Raw genomic sequence first — 4,856 nt, forward strand, 5'->3', positions numbered from 1 at the left:
CTGACATTGAGATTGAGATTGTTGAGATTATAGGGCCCCAGTAGGTGGGTAGGAAAACTAGCATTAGCCTTGTATAAAATACTGCGTGTAACTAGCCAACTGCAGCCATAGCTGTGAAAAAATGTTAGCTGCATTAGTAGCCTATTTGTGGGTCCCCATGATATTACGTTTCCTGTGACATCATGCTCACGCCGCATGTTCAAACGAAAACGATCTACGCGAACAAAGCCACATGCCGCACAGTCGTACGCGCGGAATGATAAGGACTCGCGCTTTTGCTCGTGGACAGTAGGAAGCTGCTTCAGATAGGGTAGCGTGAGCTTTTCGGGATCAGCCAGGAGCTGCATCACGTGAACAGACCGGAGGCTCATTTCGCCTCGCGCCGCCATACTGTCTGTGTTTTCTTCCATTTCGCATTTTTATTGCAACATTTTACTCCCCCGCGGTGAGTACACAACCCCTGGCTTTTTGTAGCATTTTTGTCTTTTCAATTATTCTTTTACATTTTCCCTCTTTTTGGCTGGTATTGAACGGTGAGAAATGAAGTGGTGGTTTTCAGTGTTTTTGCATTCGACAGGCTCCAAGTTTTTAGGGCTGTGATTCTAATCCTTCGCAGGGAGCCCCGTTGATGCCAGGCTCTGGCGAATGGGCTTACAGTCGTGTCAAATACTCAAGAAGGTTTTCATCAGATTTCCGGTTCATTTTATTTTTACATGTCTTCTTCTGGTGGTTTTTGAACATTTTTCTTTTTCTTTTCTTTTCTTTTGGGTAGGGGAGTTTTGCGATGTCTGTGCTTTGCTCTGCATTTTGAGGTGGTGTTTGTGAGTTTTGGGATTTTGATTGCTCGGTGCGCGTCACCAGAAGCCATGCACGGTATCTTTCGACCTCTTTTGCATTTGAAACATGCTGATGATGTTTTGATATGTTTTAACTTTTCTTACTTATGACTAATCACGCGTGCGCTTTTTCCTTTTCTTTTCTTTTTTTCAAGTTCTTATACTTTTGCAGATTTCTGAGTGAAATATTTTTGGATGGTGTCGTTTTTGGCAAGAGTAGTCGCTGTATATTGGACGTGAATTGAATGATTTCTTGGGGGAAGATGTCTATGTGTTTTTCTTTCTTTTGTCAAAACGGATTAAGGGTGCTCCTCTGCAGGTACATAGATCAACTGACAGCCTACACTTACTTGCTTATTTATGTGCAATAAAAGCGAGTGCATTCCTTAAACGCTCATTTGGCTAATGTATTATTTTTGCGAGGGGTATATTCACCTTACATAAGGTATAACGTTTAGAGCAGTGCGAATCTAAATGTCTGTCAGAGGTATATATGCCTAGTAATAACAGCTACAAATGAAACAAACCCAGTGGAAATAGGAGAGAATGTGTATGATATCAACCTGTAAAATCAGTAAGCGGAGGCTGTCTACATCTGCGTAATATGCGCTATAATAAGTTATAAGGTGCCGTCCATGTACCTTTTGTGTACAAGCATGGTCATACTGAATCTAATATGTGTGGTGTGGTGTCATTCACTTCGCCAAGCAGAAGGAACGTCAAAAAAATGCTCTATTGCTCTTATTAACTCATCGCGCTGCTATTCGTTCTTTCCACACCGTTTCCCCGTACTTACATATCCCGTTAGGAGTTTGTCGGTCATAAGTTTGTTGTGACAAGAGCTCGTTGTGTGTGTGTTTGTCCGCAGTGAGCTGTGGATTCCGCGGGCATTTTTGCCGAGTGCTGTTACATGGCGTGAAGCGAGGGGCAGCGGAGCTTGTCTTTATCCAGAGGTCCACGATTCCGCCGGGAGCGGAAGGAATGCGTTTGCTTGTGACCGAGGTCGCGCATTTTGGGAAGATTCTCTGCGGTTCCATAGGCCTGTTGGTGGGGGTGGTGTGTTCACCAGTCGCGTCTTCACCCTTTCAGCACCATGGATAGCTCCGTATGGCACCCAGTGATGTAGAAGCGATGTACTAAAATGCAGAAGTGTAGCAGCCCACTCAAGACGGTAACACACCCGATTTTAGCCTTCTTTAGAATGCCTGGTGTGGTAGAGTAGAAGTAAACGCAAGACATAAAGCTATTCTGAGAAACCTCTGAGTAAAGCTATTCTTGAGTCCCAGGACATTCAATCTGTAGATATGTTCCTCTTCAGATCCACTTTTCAGATACAGCAAGTGCAAACTTCAAAATCTTCATGAACGTGGTTAGGATCTTGGTACAGATCATTTGATAAATCATTGATGCTGACATGCAGTGCTTTGTTGGTTGGAATTTATGCTAGAATCAAGGAAAGGCAGTGCAAAAATAAATCAAAATTTCGCCTCTGTCCCCCTGATGCTTGACCACCATTACACATCTTTTGAAGGGGAATATAGTCAAAGTGAAGTGTAGTTCTTTTGTTATTTTTATTCCTTTATTCATTCTATTGTATCTGACTTTTGTGTCAGAGATGTATGATGACGTTGCTTCTTGCTGAAGCAATCTGTTGTCTGAGACTTTTGTCAAAAATGGCATGGCTTTTGTAGGGTTGTGCACCAAGCACCATGGTTTCGGTTCAAGGGTCACATGCGTGGCTAGTAATAGCAGTAGTGATTTTGTCATGTAATATGGTGTCTTAGTGAAATGGAGTTTTGAAGTGTCCTTTCCTAACACAGAGGCTGTTGTAAGTTTCCTTATGAAAATAGATATTGGGAGTCGAGTATATCCTCAAAGGCCGAATCAGACACTGTCAGTTGATCCATATCTGAGTTTAACAATGAATGGTTTATCAGTGTAGTACTTACACACCTCATCTCAAACTCTCCAATGGAGACTCAGAATCAAAGCATTTACCCTCAGCATACCCCCTCAGAATATGAAATTGTAGCCCATTTCACTGTTCACTCTAACATCTATTAAACTGAAGGCAAAATCCATGGTGAGGGAAGGTAAAGTTGTCCATTAGTGCACATTAAAAGTGTTTGTATCATTAGTATGTATGTGTGCGCAGGCAGCATTAGCCCTTTGGTAGCTCTTGCGTGTGGAGGAAGCGCTTGCGTGCGGAGGAGGTATAGCGTTAGCTCCTGTGGGTGATGGCGCTCCTCTCCTGTGGAGAAGCCTCTACCTTCCAGGCATTTCTATCCTGCCTCCTTATCGGAGCCCCTGCAAAGCGAGCGCAGGCAGGCAAGCGGCTCGCTGAAAGCAGATAGCTCAGGTGTGACGAGGGCTTTGCTAGCATGAATAAAACATCTCTCCGCCAACAAAAGGAAAGCAGGGCTGGAGAGATGCAGGCTGCTATTTGCCTTCCTGCTTGCCAGAGATCGGCCCCTTCACTGTGCGTCTGTAAACAAAAACAGAAATGCGCGAGAAACTGAGAGGGGAGGACATTTGTTCCACGCGAAGAGAACACAACACATCGGTGGCTTACTCACTGCAGTGTGTGTGTGTGTGTGTGTGTGTGTGCGTGTGTGTGTGTGTGTGCGTGCGTGTGTGTTTGAAAAGGAGATAGCATGACCTTGAAACTTTTTAGTGTGTTTGTACCCCCAGTAGTGTTTGGTTAGTTGGGTTAATGATATCACAACGTGATTTATAGTGTTCCATTATATCTACTTATATATTTTGTGTGTGCTGGGTCAACTGAAGTACTTAAGATCTTAAGATTAGTCCCCATAACCCCCCACCCCATGATACACATACACACCCGTACTCATCTCTTTCCACATAGCAAAACATATTAGCACAGTCAAAACACACACACACACACACACACACACACACACACACACACACTCACTCACTGTGCTGATTAGTCCATTGCTTGTACACAAAAAGAGCCCTTTCTACTGGGTTTGGGCCTCGGCTCTGAACCTTGTGATCCTCATAAGGCCCCGATGTTCTGAGAGGATCTCTAGTGCTGATCTCATTCAGGTTTGACATCTGAGGAATTTAGCCCCGGCAGGCGCAGAGTGGAGCCGTAATACTGTTTGGGCCGGAATAACATGCTCCCTCGGACTCCTCCGCTGGCCAGTCTGTTTGGGCCGGAATAACATGCTCCCTCGGAATCCTCCGCTGGCCAGTCGCGGCCTTGGTGCACTTCTGGGGTGAAATACTGTTGGTCATGGTGCTTAAGGGATTTCTTTGCTTCTGGACTACAGAGAATTTCACGCACATGGAAACGCACACACCCACACACTCTTTTCTCTCCACCTCTCTCTCTCTCTCTCTCTCTCTCTCTCTTCTTCTCTTCCTATCTCTCATACATAGCCACAGAAAAACACACACACACACACACACACACACGACTACTACCCATTTTTATTCATGATCTGTGTGTGGATCCGTTCCGTTATTTATATTCGCACAGAGGCAGTTGCAGTGCTGTGTTTGGACTGAATGGTGTAGTGTGAATTGGGCTTTACGCAGACGCTAGAGGAGAGCGGGAGGAGACAGACACACGGGACAGAAAGCTGGAAAGCAGACAACAGAGGGAGAGAATGGGATGGAAGAATAAGAACCGGAGCAGGACACAATTACAGAGGAGGAGGAGGAGGAAGGATACAAAGAAAATAAGAGGGGGGGGGGGCACTATGTTCATAGTGAATTCAGAATAAATGAGTATGTGCTTTATAATCAGCTGGACTGCTCCCCATGTCTCCCAGTGTCTCGTGGGGGATGAATGAATGAATACCAACAGAAGGGGAATGTACTGTATATATAGAGAAAGCTCTGTGTTTGTGGAGTCAGTAAATGTGTGTGGTGTGTGTGTGCGTGTGTGTGTGTGTGTGTGTGTGTGTGTGTCTGTGCAAGTGACTCATATTAAGACTATTTCCTCTCCTCACTTTCTCTAATTGCTCACTCAGTCTTTTTGTAATGTGG

General features: G+C 44.7%; 1 protein-coding gene across 2 annotated transcripts in view; it reads left to right on the forward strand.

The window, feature by feature from the left end:
* The first annotated feature begins 212 nt into the window (after window positions 1-212).
* LOC121688146 (RNA-binding Raly-like protein) overlaps window positions 213-4,856 on the forward strand; it is a 39,750-nt gene continuing 35,106 nt past the window's right edge. Inside the window, exon 1 of one of the 2 annotated variants that reach the window (XM_042067542.1) lies at window positions 213-1,155. The gene's annotated coding sequence lies outside the window, so the exon portion shown is untranslated. The remainder of the gene's footprint in view (window positions 1,156-4,856) is intronic. The other variant, XM_042067541.1, reaches the window with a different exon arrangement.

This window comes from Alosa sapidissima, chromosome 17 (assembly GCF_018492685.1).
Source record: "Alosa sapidissima isolate fAloSap1 chromosome 17, fAloSap1.pri, whole genome shotgun sequence".
In the NCBI taxonomy this organism is placed as follows: domain Eukaryota; kingdom Metazoa; phylum Chordata; class Actinopteri; order Clupeiformes; family Clupeidae; genus Alosa; species Alosa sapidissima.